We start from the raw sequence: 17,511 nt of genomic DNA, 5'->3' as shown, positions 1-17,511 counted from the left end.
TCTGAATCTGCGTGGCAGCAACTCAGGGAGAGAAAAAGTTGACAGACGAATAATAACAATCTTTAACCATGGTGGTGTGAACACTCTTTCCAATAACCTTTGAGGCGGTAATTTTCAACCAACAAGCCTCTGCTAGGGCTTCTGATTGGGTGCCATACACTCTCTGATCAAAAGTATCTGGACACCTATTAGTTGACATTAACATAGGATTTGTCGTCCCTTATCCTTTATGGTGGTTTGAACTTTGCTGGGGCACTTAACTGAAGAGTCTGAATGTATGTTGAGGAATGGCAACCCATTCCCCCATAAGAGCCGAAACCAAAGAAGGTAGTGACGTTGGACGCTGGGACGTGTAGCGAAGTAAACCGTTTAACCAAATGCAAAGGTGTTCCACTGGGAGCATGTTGGGATTCTGGGCATGCCAGTCCATTCCAGAAATGCTATTGTCCAATAACCATTCCTCACGGATACTGTTTTATGGCAGAGTACATTGTTATGTTCATACAGTCATCGTCCCCAAACCGCAAACAGTGCACAAATCTGTAAAGTGTGTTCATATGCTTCCGCATTAAGTGTTTTTTTTTAAGACTGAGGCGCCTAGAACCGATCGGCCACATCGGCCGGCCCTTGGCACCATCACAAACGGTGCTGGCTATATGTGGGTGTCGACGGAACGCATGTACGGTCATCAGGCAGAGAGACCATGCCCATGTAGTCGCCAAGCCAGTATGGAGCATGAGCTTGTGTGCCTTTCAGTCCTATTAAATGTGGATGCCATTGCTCCCACAGTTTAACATGGGTCCGTTCTTGTGTGTTGTAGAATGTAGTGGTCATCTGCTGCTGTAGTTGACCATGGCTCACCACCTCCTCTCCTTCGGGCAGAAGTGCTCGTGGCTTGGAACACTCCTCAAATACGTCAGTCAATGCTGAGGGCACTAGCAAAGTCGTGGGCTATACTCGTCACATTTTGTCCTTGCTCCAGTTTCCCAATGATTCCTCCACGTGAAAATGCATCCAAATGTTATCTCCAGACCATATTTTAATCAAGAATAGCACTATAGCGTACCATAACTACTTACTAACTGAGACATGGATCCCATTCCTTCAGCTGCCTGGTGTCGCGGGGCCAGCCGCATCTGGCGCTACACTCAGCTGATCTCACACCATATGACGTGCAGTTTTCTGTGCGCGGCTGGGAGATCTCTGGGAACATGCTCCCACACTTTCATTTGTTTCTGCCGAGTTGTTAGCGTGTTATGTTATTTTATAGAGCTCGTCCTTAAGTTTGCAGAGCAGTGCACTAAAAAAGATCGGGCGCCGGTAAGCGGATTACTTAACATCTTAAATCAAATCCCTTCTCTATCCCAACTCTTATCAATCCATTCTAGGACATTTGTGTTGTTTTTAACTTCTGGGATGAATCATCTATAATCACTTAAATTAAACTAAAATCCTCCCGAACAGGCCACGAAGGCCCCAACGGTACCGACCAGCCGCCGTGTCGTCATCAGACCGCAGGCGTCACCGGATGCGCATTTGGAGGGGCATGTGGTCAGCACACCGCTCTTCCGGCCGTATGTCAGTTTCCAACACTGAAGTCGCTACTTCTCAATCAAGTAGATCCTCAGTTTGCCTCACAAGGGCTGAGAGCACCCCACTTGCCAACAGCGTTCGGCAGACCGGATGGTCACCCATCCAGGTGCTAGCCCAGCCCGTCAGCGCTTAACTTCGGTGATCTGACGAGAACCGGTGTTACCACTGCGGCAAGGCCGTTGGCACATCTATAATCACTTAGCTCATTATATTCGCTGCAAAACGGTACTTTGCCCGAGGGACGAGGACTCCTCTTAGCACCTATTATAGCTTTTTAGCAGGCAGCATCTGTGTTAATTACGTTCGTCTTCATATTTGTTATATTGCTACAGTATGTAGGAAGAGGATATTGATGACAACGCGTTTTTGAACGTTGTCATATTAATGGCAACGTTGTCGACAACGCTATGGATTTATTGGAGGAACAGAGCGATTTGAGTGGATCCATGTTGATTTGTATAGAGGAGATTTTTGTTCTCCGAAAATGACATAATTTTTTAGCTTAAAACATGTACTGTATTCCTACAACAGATTGACATCAACGAACACTTTCGTGTCATAATGCGTGGATTTTCAGATATTACCACTACTTTGAACTCCTGATGTGAGGACAATGTCTTTACTGTCACCCACATTCACCTTGTACATTTTAGTAAATAACTGCAAATTCTTCTTTGACGACCATCGACCTAATATGGATATAAGCCGGTCCAGGCGATAGCAGCATCACCTGACGAGGGATGACTGCTAGTCATGCACGGCGCATGTAGTATCTGCGAGCGTGCTGTCTGTGTGCTGACGGGCGAAAGCGCACGATCTGTCTGAGTTTGACCGAGGGCAGATTGTGATGGCCCGGCGGCCAGGCACGAGCATTTCGAAAACTGCACGACTTGTCGGGTGTTCGAGGACTGCTCTGGTGTCATCAACAAGTGGCGAAACCAAGGAGAAACCACATCCAGATGTTCTGGACTAGGGCGGCCACCTCTCATTACAGATGTCAGACGTAGTAGGCTGGGCAGACTGGTAAAACAGGACAGGCAGCGAACTGTGGCGGAACTAACATCGGACTTCAATGCTGGGCAGAGTACAAGTGTGTCTGGACACACAGTGCACCAAACACTCCTAACAATGGGCCTCCACAGCCGACGACCCATGTATGTGCCAATATTAACACCATGACATAGGCAACTGCGACTGAAATGGGTACGTGACCATCGGTAACGGTCATTGGTGCAGTGACACAGCGTTACATGGCCAGACGAATCCCGATACCTTCTTCATCATGCCAATGGGAGTGCGCGAATCCGTCGTCGTCCAGGAGAACAGTTCTGTTCACACGTGTACTGCGGGACGGATACAATCTGGCGGCGGCTCCATTGTGCGCTGGCGAAAACTGACGTGGACATCCATAGGTCCAGTGGAGTTCGTGCTAGGCACCATGACGGCCAAGTAGTATCGTGCACTGGTAGCAGACCACATACCCCCCCTCGTGCCGATCATGTTTCCGGACGGCAGTGGCATTTTTCAACAAGAGACTGCGCCATTTTACAAGGCCACGAGTGCGGTGGAGTGGTTTGAGGAACACTATGGCGAGCTCCAATTGATGTGCTGGGCCACCACCTCGTCAGAGCTGAAGCCGATCGAACGCGTCTGGGATGTGATTGAACATGGCCTCAGAGATCATCGCCCCACTCCCCGGAGTTTACGGGAATTAGATGACTTGCGTGTGCACATGTGGCGCCAACTCCCTCCAGCGACTTACCAACTCATCACTGCTTCCATGCCGCTGTTATCTGCGCCATAGGTGGACATACCGCTGTTAGGTACGTGGACATAATGTTCTGGCTGATCAGTGTATTTGTGTATCTGTGATGTACTCCAGAAAAATACAGGTGGTATAATTACAGAAACGCTGTCCGATAAAAAAGGAGTCCCCAAAACTAAAACTGTGTAATTGTATTTTTAATTAATAAAAAATTAGAAAACCCAAATTGTAAACTAATTAGGCTGTCCTGTGAAACTACGTATTGTGCAGGAGTGAGCAGTTCTGCAATGTGACACATTGCATGGGGGCTTAATTAAATATAAGATTGATTGAAAATATTTTTTGTTTTAGTATGTCTGTCCGATTACGCAGTCTCGTAATCGGTTGGCCCTGACTAGTACTATTACGCTATCTGACTGCAAAGAACAATGTAAGAAAATTTTCGTAAACACAGTTAATTAATTAAGTCCCCAGCAACTATAAAACCAACAAAACCAATAAGCACAAGAGTAACTGTTCTGTATGTGGGAGTGTGACTCAACGTCCACATCTGGCACGGTTCTTTTCCAACAAGACAAGAATTTTTAAATACCAACTATGCTGACGTGACAAAAGAAAATTAGAAAACTATAATTACGCAAGAAAACCAGAATTCACTCTAATACAAGAACACAAGCCAGATGCTATGTTGACTGAACCTGTAGTGACGCATTATTTCAGACACACAATTAATAAAAGAACATTGTAGTTTTTACCTTCATATATATTGACGAAATGCACTCATTACAATAACATCTGCTATCTCTCCCATCAAATAACTGCATACAACATGGAACAACACTCTTTACTACAACATATCCCTCCGATTTCACGACAAGCAGTGCCCACTAGCACATCTCGGCACGAACTCTTAACACGCACTGTCCTCTACGAGCTCTCTACTAGCACTGACCGCTACGAACTCCCGACAATCACTGACAACGACGAGCTCTAAACAAGCACTGTGGAGGCGGCTTAATAGTACTCTTTGGCGCAATCTCTGGCGCAGTGGCACAGTGTAGCCACCTTTCAACATCACAATATGTGACTTGCAATTCCAACGCACAGAGCTAGCGGAATGAACAAGCTATATAAAATTTTGAAATAATAAGGAACAAAAATGCCCTGTAAATTTACGTACTCAGTCCGGCTAAACAAAATTCCAAACACATCAACACCAGGAGCTCCCCGAGGCTGCCTCAGGGAGCACCTGATGAAGATTGGAAGTTACGTGATCGAAGTAGCCGGCCCCTGTGGAAGAGCGGTTCTAGGTGCTTCAGTCCGGAACCGCGCTACTGTTACGGTCGCAGGTTCGAATCCTGCCTCTGGCATGGATGTGTGGGATGTCCATAGGTTAGTTAGGTTTAAGTAGTTTAAGTCTAGGGGACTGATGACCTCAGATGTTAAGTCCCATTCGAAATATCGTACGCCGGCGGAAAAACCTATTTTAAAAGACGACAAATTTCGTATGGTTTACCTGTGGCGACGGAAACTTGATACTGCTCGATATGACAAACATAAAATATGCAGACCAGCAAGCAAGCTAAACAGGTAAGAAAAAGCCTTTTGCAAATGCAACGCAAGGAAGTCAACCATTCTAAACAGATCATGCTTTGCTCCTACTTTGTGCAGCTGTGTTCCGCTCCGTGAAATGCGGTGACACAGATAATCAATAAATAAAAATCTTTTTTAAGGAGATGGGGCAAGAATTTGAACTTGTTAAGTGACTGAGGGAAATTGACCCTTAAAAAACTGTACTGCAAGAGGAAACTCATTGTGTAACTATAACAATATTCATTACAAAATTTATGCTTTGTAAAAAAATTTTACTCTGCCAAAATTATTTAGTGAAATGGTAAAAGTATGGTAAAATCTAATACCTCTGAGTGCAATCCATGTGAGCAAAAACTTTACCAACTCTTGTCTGCACAATGAAACCAACTAACCCAAACCAATAAAGAGAGATTCCAATTAAACCTTCCGTTAGCCACACATATCATAATTACTCGCCAGCGAGCAATGCAACAACAACGCTAGCTCTTAATCTTCAGTTGACCGATTAATCTTTACAGAATCATAATTCATAATTCATCCTTCCCTGTATTTTTATCTCTGTGCTTTGCAAGTCATTTCCATCCGTTCAGTAGGATACCCAACGCGCTACTCTTTCACTAGCTGCTCTTAGAATGGCTACTGGAACGAGCCTGGAATATCGCTGCGCGGTGTGGGATCCTTACCAGGTAGGATTGGCGGAGGACATCGAAAAAGTGCAAAGAAGGGCAGCCCGTTTCGTGTTATCGCGCAATAGTGGTGAGAGTGTCACTGATATGATACGCGAGTTGGGGTGGCAGTCACTGAAACAAAAGCGGTTTTCTTTGCGGCGAGATCTATTTACGAAATTTCAATCACCAACTTTCTCTTCCGAATGTGAGAATATTTTGTTGACACCCACCTACGTAGGGAGAAATGATCATCATAATAAAATAAGAGAAATCAGAGCTCGAACGGAAAGATTTAGGTGTTCCTTTTTCCCACGCGCCATTCAAGGGTGGAATGTTAGAGAAGTCGTACGAAAATGGTTCGATGACCCTCTGCCAGGCATTTAAGTGTGAATTGTAGAGTAACCATGTAGATGTAGAAGTAGAGAATGCTACTAACAACCAAAGATCACAGTGCTTGTACTCCGAATCTCTATGGCGCAACAATCGGACTATCCAAGACTACAGTTTGAAAAATATCCGCTCTCCACATGTGGAATATGACTCATCGAGACCTTACATCATCCTTCTCAAATACCAAAAATAGAGAACTTAGAACTGTGCTTCCATTATGTCGTCATTATCATATATTTGATGTAGAGATCATACGAGGGATTTAGGGTGTGCTATACAAACTGTCTGGCGAAAGAGTCTGGGGTGAACTAATGTAGGATGCGTAAAAATGTTCGGGATTCAGATTCGCTTGCAGGAATGCACTTTCTTATGTAGGAAAGAGAGGTGGCTTACTAAAAATACCTATTAGACTGATCTTTTTCGACTATTGATTCGTCAGACTGAGATCTTCCAGATTAATAAAAAGGAGTGCTTTATTCGTCATAGGATCGGATGCTTAGCAAAAGAGCTTCTGTGGTCTGTGATTCTAAATCGGAAAGAGACACGTGCTTACGACGATACGCAAACTGCATTTTCAAATCAGTACGATTGATGCCTAACGGCGGCAAAATGCTATTAACAATCAGTTTTGCGAGGATTAGGGGACTCTTTATAAATACTGAGCCCACTGCTCGCTGCTTCTTTTATCTGAGGAGCGGTGGAAGCCCTACCTAATTATGACATGGCCCAGGGCACGTTGGTGACCTGCGTCTATGGGAAGAGGCTTCGCTCCAAGCCAGCCAGCCAGTTCTCTGCCTGCTAGCAACTCTTTGATTGGCGGCCCCGGACTGCAAAACCAACATTTTTGTTGAAATAAAAAGATTTTCCTGTCCTATACTATGGTGTCGGAGATACAGGGCTATACCTACGTCTACAGGGGAGCACGTGGGCAGAGCAGAGGATTTGGCCTGGCATGTGATTTTTTTTTTTTTATTTTTTTTTGCGATGTACAATCCGGAGGCAAAGTAGCAAGAGCATATTGCTTTTTTGTGACGCCGTGACTCTTCGCTATCGGTGGGTTTTTTTTGTCAGAATAATGGTAAATAAATCACGTATTGTGACGCCGACGTGACGTTAGAGAAAAATGAAAAATTGTAGGAGTATGTATGCCAGTGCCTCGGATGGTGTAATAAAACTCAAGTGGGGCGACTTAGAGTAATTTATTACTAACAAATAGCCGCAATCTGATCCTTTCCCTATGTCGTCCTGCTCCAGGGTGTCCTTTAAGGTAGAGTGTAACAGCCAGTAATTAATGGCTGCTGCCACAGTAATGTCTGCCTCCACTGACATAACAGACCGCAAGTGATATGACTTTGGCATAGCCGTCTTTGCTCAGCTATCTTACCGATGGAAAACACGGATAAATATGGAAAATATTGTTGGGAGTTCTTACGTATCTGCCAGTGCCTCAGATGACGTAATAGAAATCAAGTGACGTAATTTGTTATTGACAGATAGACACTACTCGACCTCTCTCTCTCCGCCTGTGCTGGACACACTACAACCTTCTTTAGCTACAGTGTGGCTACTGCCAGCACAGAATGTCGAACAGACTGTCTGCAATGGAGAGAACTAAATAATAATGTTGCATTCGTATTACGGTCTTAATCCAGCGCACATATAATTATTTTTTCGGTCCACACCATTGTGTGTATATTGACATTGTTGCTGAAGACAAGTAATGAAAATTAACCAATTTCATTGCCAGTACGTGCTGGCGAACCTCACCTGGCATAGACCATGTGATCAAAAGATCAGGACACATGGCTGAAAATGACTCACAAGTTCGTGGCGCCCTCCATCGGTAATGCTGGAACTCAATATAGTGTTGGCCCGCCCTTAGTCTTGATGACAGCTTCCACTCTCGCAATCAGGTGCTGGAAGGCTTCTTGGGGAATGGCAGCCCATTCTTCACGGAATGCTGCACTGAGGAAAGGTATCGATGTCGGTCGGTGAGGCCTGGCACGAAGTCGGCGTTCCAAAACGTATGGAAAGTGTTCTATAGGATTCAGGTCAGGACTCTGTACAGGCCAGTCCATTAGAGGGATGTTATTGCCGTGTAACCACTCCGACGCAGGCCGTACATTATGAACAGGTGCCCGATGGTATTGAAAGATGCAGTCGCCACCCCCGAAATGCTCTTCAACTGTCTGAAGCAAGAAGGTGCTTAAAACGTCAATGTAGGCCTGTGTTGTGATAATGCCGCGCAAAACAGCAAGAGGTGCAGGCCCCCACCGTGAAAATCACGACCATACCATAACACCATCGCCTCCGAATTTTACTGCTGGCACTACACGCGCTGGCAGATGACGTTCACCGGGCATTCACCATACCCACACCCTGCCATCGGATCGCCACATTGTGTACCGTGATTCGTCACTCCACACAACGTTTTTCCACTGTTCAGTTGTCCGATGATTACACTCCTTGCACCAAGCGAGTCATCGTTTGGCATTTACCGGCGTGATGTGTGGCTTATGAGCAGCCGTTCGAGCATGAAATACAAGTTTTCTCACCTTCCACCTAACTGTCATAGTACTTGCAGTGGATCCTAATACAACTTGGAATTCCTTTAGGATGGGCTGAATAGATGTCTGCCTATTACATATTACGACTCTCTTCAACTGTCGGCGGTCTCTGTCAGTCAACAGCCGAGGTCGGCCTGTAGGCATTTGTGCTGTACGTGTCACTACACATTACCACTTCACTATCACATCAGAAGCAGTGGACCTAGGGATGTTTACGAAGGTGTAAATCCCGCGTACATACGTATGACACAAGTGACACCCAATCACCTGACCACGTTCGAAGTACGTGAGTTCCACGGAGCGTCCCATTCTGCTCTCTCCTGATATCTAATGACAACTGAGGTTGCTGGCAGTAGGTGGCAAAATAATGCACATAATATGAAAAATGTATGTTTTTTGGGGTGTCCGGATACTTTTGATCACATAGTGTATGCTGGATCGGCTATATTGCCACTGTCCTACGTCCGAGCGAGGTGACGCAATGGTTAGTACACTGGATTCGCATTTGGGAGGACAACGGTTCAAAAACCCGCATCCGGCCATCCAGATTTAGGTTTTCCCTGATTTCCCTAAACAGCTCCAGACAGATGCCGAGATGGTTCCTTTCAAAGGGCATGGCCGATTACCTTCCTCATCCGTCGACGAGATGTTAAACCCAATCTTCCTTCTTTCCTTTCATTGCCCCATGTTCATAATGAAGTGTTGCTGCTGCTGGAAGCAACACTGGGACACAGTGTCCTTTTTAGCTAGAGTGTGTAGCAGTCATTCCCGCTGCTATTTCACGGATACTGTGTTGTCGAACAGACGATGTGCAGAGGAGAGCACCAAATAGTAATGTTGCACTTGCATTGCATTATTAATCCAGCGCACTCATAATTATGTTTTTGGCCTACGCAGCTTTGTATTGAAGGAGGAGAGGAGGAGATTAGTGTTTAACGTCCCGTCGACAACGAGGTCATTAGAGACGGAGCGCAAGCTCGGGTGAGGAAAGGATGGGGAAGGAAATCGGCCGTGCCCTTTCAAAGGAACCATCCCGGCATTTGCCTGAAGCGATTTAGGGAAATCACGGAAAACCTAAATCAGGATGGCCGGAGACGGGATTGAACCGTCGTCCTCCCGAATGCGAGTCCAGTGTGCTAACCACTGCGCCACCTCGCTCGGTGCTTTGCATTGAAGTTGCTCCTTACGACAGGTAGGGGATATTAATTAACTGTTTCAACTACCTACCCACACTGCTGCTGCCACATCACTGCGTGCTGGCGCAGAAGTTTTTGTTACTGGCTCAACTACATTGCCGACTGGGAGCTGAAAAACAGTTATTATAGGATTTTGCTATGGATAAATGCATGTAATAAATTTCAGTTGATGTAATTTGTTATAGACACAGCCTGATCCTTTCTCTATGTCATTCGGTTCCAGAGTATCTCTTTTTTTTTAGCTAGAGAGTGTGTAGTAGTTATTGTTGCTAGTATTCCAGGCTGCTGCTATTGCCACCACAGAATTGTTGAACAGACAGAACCACACAATTGTTGTGGAGAACACCTGATAACAATAATAACAAATGGTCCAAATGGCTCTGAGCACTATGGGACTTAACTTCTGAGGTCATCAGTCCCCTAGAACTTAGAACTACTTAAACCTAACTAATCTAAGGACATCACACACACTCATGCCCGAGGCAGGATTCGAACCTGCGACCGTAGCGGTCGCACGCTTCCAGACTGTAGCGCCTAGGACCGCTCGGCCACCCCGGCCTCTAATAGTAATAATAGTAATAGTAATAATAATGCACACACTAACACTCAATTATACAGGGTGTTTCAAAAAGGACTTTACAACTGTGGAAATTCATATAAATTAATTAATAGTACCTACAGAGGTGATTGCAGTGTCAATTTGTAGGGAAATGCATCGCTTAGTTCGCTAATGCCGAATCGCACCGTAAGCAGCGCTAGCGGCAGTTGCGTTACAGGTGGCTGCCTTCGCGGGACGGTTTTTTCTGTGAGAGAACCATCAATTGGTTAGAGTACCTGGATATGTTACAACAATTTTTGATACCACAGATCGATGAGGATGACCAAGAATGAAATGTTTATTTCATGCAAGATTGTGCACCACCCCACTACTTGCCTGATATCCGGCATTTTCTCAGTGACCGCTTTCCAGGTCAATAGATTGGCCGTGGTGCGCCAATTGCGTGGCCCCCACGTTCCCCAGCCCTGACATCATCAAGGATTCATCAAGGATATCGTGTTTGTATCTCCTGTGCCAGCTTCACTACCTTAACTTAGAGCAAGAATTTACGCCACCACTGAGCAAGTTAGACCTGCAATGCTGCAGCGAGTTTGGGAAGAAATTGACTTCCGATGTATGTGTGCAGTATAGCCAGTGGAAGCCACATCGAACATTTTAAATCTAAGGTACTGTATTGTATTGCATATTAACCAGGGACCTAGAAACAACGGAGAGGCTCTGTACCCGCCGCAGCTGCAGTGGTCCACAACCCCACGATGACTACCGCAGTCCACTTCACCCCTCCGCCGCCCCACACCGAACCCAGCGTTATTGTGTGGTTCGGCCCCCGGCGGACCCCCCCCCCCCCCCCAGGGAATGTCTCACACCAGACGAGTGTAGCCCCTATGTTTACGTGGTAGAGTAATTGTGGTGTACGCGTATGTGGAGAACCTGTTTGCGCAGCAATCGCTGACATAGTGTAACTGAGGCGGAATAAGGGAAACAGCCCGCATTCACTGAGGCAGATGGAAAACCGCCTAAAAACCATCCATAGACTGGCCAGTTCACCGGATCCCGACACAAATCCTCCGGGTGGATTCGTGCCGGGGACCAGGCGCTCCTTCCTGCCCGGAAAGCTGTGCGTTAGACTGCACGGCCAACCGGGCGGGCCAATCTAAGGTAAATAATCTTGATGCGTTTCCTTACAAAATAACACTAAACACAGCTCTATATCGCCTTTCAATAAATTTGAATGAATTTTTAAAGTTGTAAAGTCCTTTTTAAAACACCCTACACATGTATGTTTTTCGATCTACACTACAGCTTACAGGGATTACTGCTCACGACAGATACAATATATATTAACTTTTTCAACTATCTGGCCACATCACACCACTGTTGCATTACGATAGATAAGGAAAAGTATTAATTAAGCAGCTGCTGGAAGCAATAGTGCTGAAATAAACAGTTATAACAGCAATAATATCATTAATATGTTTGACAAATACTTACTAGTTACCTGCTGCTGCTCAAGCTGCCTCTTCTGTTGTATTGTGAATTTATGTGGCTACTGTTGTTGCTGCTGCCATGAGAAGTCTGACACTGGTGATGCTTGGGCATTTGACAGTATTTAGTGTAACTTCACACAGAGTCCCTAGGCTCAGAATACCAATGGCCAAAAGGTGCTGATACTCAAACGCTACTGGACGCTCCAAAACACTGGGCCAAGGGGGAAGGGAAAGGAGAGGGAGAGGGGGATGAGAGGGCTGACACAGAGAGCGCTATTAGGTAGGAGGTCAATTAGAAACCAATTAATTAAGCTGTTATCCTATGGGAAAAGGGGTCCAGACTGTAAATTAGATCAAATGTACCAGAACATACATTGTCACCCTGCTAACCCTGCCATACTGAAGGCTCTGGCTTGTGTAGAGTAGGTTAGGATACTAAAGCAGCAACAATTTCTTTGCACTGTTGTAGTAGCAGTACTAATTTATTCCCTCAAGGATTATTTTACAATGATATACGATCTGCCCACATGTACATTTATACTCAGCAAGCCAACTTACAGTGCAAGAACTGAAGCCATGTGATCATGATGAGGGCCAAGCATTTGCTGATTGGGTGTTTGTGAAACAAAGAGTGGCCACAATTTTTTCAAGCAAACTGTGTTCACTGATGGGAGTAATAGGGCAAAGCATGCATCACCAACTCTACTTTGTTGCCAATTCATTCAAGATGGAATGGCGCTATTATCCCACCTGTATGGTTACCAAACTTATAATCCTCCTTAACCTATTGTTCTGTTCCACGTTATCCCCTTCCCCTTACCCATTGTTCAGTTCTCATCCCACTCTACTTGGTTACCAAATTTATAATGCTCCTTAACCTATTGTTCTGTTAAGTGGTTTTAAATGTCACCCCTCTTCATCTGGGAAATCCCCAGCCTTCCTCCATACTGGAGATCCTGCACCACTTCTGATCAGTTTCATTAATTAGTCAATTAATTTGATATGGATGGTGGTGCAGGCTTTATAGGAGGGAGGAAGGCTGGAGGTGTCCTAGAGGGGGATGGGGTGGTGCCATGGAAAACCACTTAACAGAACAACATGTTAAGGAGGATTATAAATTTGCTAACAAAGTAAGGTGTGGCGAGAAATGAACAATAGGTTAAGGGGAGTGGGAGGGGGTGACATGGAACAGAACAATATGTTAAGGGGGCAATTTGGCAACCATAAAGAGTGGAGTGATACTGCCACTCCATCTTGAATAAATATGGCAAGAATGCGGTGTGGGGAGATGCCCACTTTGCCCTACTGCTGATGAGGTGCACTTTCTGTTGAGTGGCATCGTGAACAAGCAAAACTGCAGGATTTTGGGACACAGAAAACCCTCGAGTAGTTGTGGAGAAGATATGGGCAGCTGGTTATAATTATACTCAGTTTAGTTTGTCCTTTAGTTACATAAGTTGAAATGTTTCATAGTCTTGCGTTTTATAAGGACCTGAAAGCTCATAGTCTTCAGTCCACAGGCCCACAATTCAGTCCGCTGGAACTGAAATAAGATGTTGTAACTCGCAAATAACACATGGGAGTCAGGAACCATGATGATAAATGAAAGTCTGCTGCCACTTAACTGCGCAGTATGTTCTTACGGAAGTTCATACACACAGGTAATAAGTATGAAAATCATTAAAACTTGTTGTATCACACTCAGCAGTTGCCACAGTTCAGAGATTAATTCATTGTTTCTAATTAGGTAAAGTAAACTGCTCTCCTTAAAAGTGGGGAACAATCTCAGACACTTCCCATGCGGTTTATTATTATATAGTGGGCGACACACAGAAAAGATCATCTAAAACGGAACAAGGGCTTTCCAGTTAAATTGTTAATCCAGGTAAGTTCACTTTTACACAGTATCACAAGTGATATCTAATTCAATCAAAACAACAATCATGTCAGTCGTCATTAACGCCACCCGAGGCTTAAGCGGACATGGAATCACGGGACATGCTGAAATGGAGCATAACGCATTCCCATATGACTGACAATGATCGAAAACTCCTGTTGCAGATACCTTGGTCTTTATAATGTAATCTAGGTGTGGACTACGAAACGGAATGCCTGCTTTAGAACCCTTCCAGTGTCAGCAACAGTGCTCACCAAGCACCTTTTTTGCATACGAAATTATTTATATCGTTAGTAGATGAAGGCTCAATTTTTCTTTGACTACATCTCTGTTCTGTTTATGTTGTATAATCTTCTCAGCTCGACAACTCTAAAACTTTGACTTTCAGAATTTTTCAAACGGAACTGAGGGTAGATAGTGGCCTCTGAACTCTCCCTTTCTAAAATTCTGCACCTTTATCAAATTACAATGTCATCAGAAAATTTCGTATGGTATCATTATTACTTGCATCAAATGCAGTGCTGTCGTTATAGCTTTGTATTCAATAGGACATTAGGGGTACAAATATAGATGTTTTCATTGGTCGTTGAGGATGGTGTACTTAACAACATTACATCAGTATTCACTTGATTTTCGGACTTGTTGGAAATAGTATGTTTTTAGGTTGGTTAGTTCCGCCAGGTACATGTGGCAAGAGCAAGTCATCAATGCTTATTTTCCTCTGAGCAACACATCAGACGCAAAAATGTGGACATGTGGATACAAAGTGGTAAGTCTATACTGACAGGTGTAGTCCACATGGTGGCGTAGTTACAACTATGCAGAAAACCTCACATAGTAAATTATGTGAAGTGTCTATAGGAAGACTGTTAAATAGAGAGAAAAAACAACTAACACATTGAAGTGGACCCATATTAAGGTACCAATGATCACAATATCTGCACTTATACCCCTAACTCAATGTATACTATGGTAAGTTAATTCAACACGTTTTTGTAATTTTTATCACAAAATTCGGTTTTTATTAAATAATACAGACTAAAGTAAGTAGCTTCATGAAAACTTCTACCACATGTTTTTATGATAAAATGAACATAATTCCAAAGGTATAACTCTCTAACTTCAATAGTACATATTTTTATAATTCAAAAAGAGTGGAATAATTCAAAAAGTAAAAGAGGTAGCTTCATGAAAACCGCTAAAGACAGTTTTTATAGCCAACTGAACCTGATTCTAAAAGAACAACGGTCTACATTTAAACTTAGATACTTTTTAAAATTTCATTAAAACTGGATTTTTGAAGAAACTAATTGTCAGATCATGCTGAGACAAACTCTTGTCATTGGTTTACTTTTACATAATATGCCCAACTTTTGTAATAACATTTAAACATTTAGTTCCACATAAGATTATTATGCAATCTCTTTGTTCCCTCTGGTCACTGTTTACTTCAGGCCCTGCAGTCTTTACTTTGGCTGAACGACAGGTAAAAATCAATAACTCACTCGTCACTAGAGGTACCGACAAGTGCTTGCTTTCCCACAAAATCATTACATCCACAACGAGTGAGTGGGTTTTTATCTGGTATTAATATGTATGCAGTCGCACTTGACACACAGCGTTACCTAAGAGAGTTCTACCACACAGGCAGGCGCTCTCCGCATCAGGCGCCACTCAATTCCGAACTGTCACCACAAAGATGGCGCTCATAACCGAGAACTCATTCATGTTTCTGCCACAATACCTTCCACAGGTCTGCTCTATTTGCCTACAGAGTTATGTCAGCCGCCACAGAGGGCACTGACACCAGGAACTATACTATGCCTCCATCAGAAAATCGCTGATAGACATCCTTTCGCCCCTTGCGAATAAAGGATACACAACCAAACTCGACCAGGTGCCAGCAGTTCCCGTCACAGTTCAACCCCACTAACAGTTCTGCAGAGCATTTCGACGCAAATAATCAGCCGCTGCCGTTATAGACAGCTGCCGTTAATGAGTGATCATAGGAACAATGAAGACTCAGCATGTAAATGATATCCAACATTCAAAGCCTGAACATTAACTGTTAGTTACAACAGTCCAGACTGAATTTCTATAAATTAGGTATTCTCTTACACTGTATTAGATCAGAGAAGCATGTAGGACTTGGACTTTAGCTACAGCACCATGCAGCATCCATCGCTCAAAGCTGAGTACTTTATTGCATCAGCAGGTTATCTGTACCAATATGAGATACATCAGGTGTAAGCTTAAAGTTACTGATAAGATTAGGGGAAGGGGGTGTCAGATTTCAAGCTTGGGTGACATATATTGAAAGTTATCCCCACTCCCCAGAGCCCAGGGAACCCCCAGCAGTTGATCAAGGTCATCCAGTGGGATCCCACCTCCTCTCCACCCCGTTCCCTTCCTCCCCTCCCATCCCTCCTGGGCCAATGGATTCAAGCACCCATCTCCATATTTATCATTTTTGTAACTGAGGCACTTAAGTAGGTGGAGTTCACTCTGGAGCTGGGCAATATAGCGAGATGATCTGGCTGTGTCTATTTGTTAGTAACAAATTATTGTAATTACATTAAGCAATATCACTTGAGGCCTATTTGTGAATAACAATTTAATACTTCGCCATTTTCGTCTTTCGAAATACCGGCAGATACCATACACAGGCAGATATGTAAGCAGCCTCATTCTTCCCCAGTTTCACACATCTCCGTATTTTCCTCAGTTTTGTGTATTTTTACATATTTTTTGGTAGTTTCCCCAGCATCTTGTCCACTTGCACGAGTTTAATCACACTGCTTCCGACATTGTATCAATATTGAGTCGTGTCATGTCAACATCATGATGCTCTCAGTGAATTAAAATGCAGCATGGGCCCGAGTTATTGATCAGTACAAAGCCACCACTTCATTACTATTATGGTGTATTAAAAAGTAATGATTCCGAACTTTTTCCGTGAAAACACTTATAGCTTTTGAAGAAAAACAATCACACATTTCTCCCAGTGAGAGACTAGTTTGTTGATACCACCACTATAGAATGTTTGACTCTTTTGACAAAACTACAGCTTCATCTATACTTGCACCAATTCATCAAATTAAAACGAAGTCCTCAAAGGTGTTCTCTAAATTTTGACAACAGATGAAAATCGGATGGGGCCAAGATGGGGACTGTATGGAGGGTGATCAATACAGCGAACTCAAGGCATCAGATCTCGCAGCACTCATGTGTGGTCTGGCATTTTCATGCTCAAGGAGAGAGTGCATCACGTACGGAATATCTCTTCGAAACTAGATTACAGAATGCTGTTTCTCACACACCACCATAGTTTCGTTACACACCACCATGTCACACACTGCACTGTGTGGAGCCCTCCAGCGGCAGACAGCTGCATATTTATGGACATGAAGAATAAAGATGTAGAATGCTGATAACGTTTGCTTTAATTAAAAATATTAAGAGTTCTGAGATAAAAAATTCTGGCTGTAATTTTTCAGCACACCCTCGTAGAGTGTGTGTGTGTGTGTGTGTGTGTGTGTGTGTGTGTGTGTGTGTGTGTGTGTGTGTGTATATGTGTGTGTGTGTGTGTGACGTCATAGGGTATGTTCCAGAAATGAAGAATTTGATAGAAATGAAGACGTCATGACGTATTATACGAAATGACTGTCAAGAGTAAAGTAATTTATGGTGTAAAACACTATGCGGATGCATTGTATGGCTAAATCGATGATGTCCCGGCATATTATACAAATTCCGGTAAATATTGGCGTAAGTTATGATCTAAGGCACTCTGACA

At 43.9% G+C, this 17,511-nt stretch overlaps 1 pseudogene; it reads right to left on the bottom strand.

Annotated features, from left to right (window-relative positions):
* Positions 1-1,659: 1,659 nt before the first annotated feature.
* Positions 1,660-1,777, bottom strand: LOC124608139 (annotated as a pseudogene).
* Positions 1,778-17,511: the final 15,734 nt, after the last annotated feature.

The sequence above is a fragment of the Schistocerca americana genome, chromosome 3 (assembly GCF_021461395.2).
Source record: "Schistocerca americana isolate TAMUIC-IGC-003095 chromosome 3, iqSchAmer2.1, whole genome shotgun sequence".
NCBI lineage: Eukaryota > Metazoa > Arthropoda > Insecta > Orthoptera > Acrididae > Schistocerca > Schistocerca americana.
This window is presented reverse-complemented; position numbering and strand designations above follow the sequence as displayed.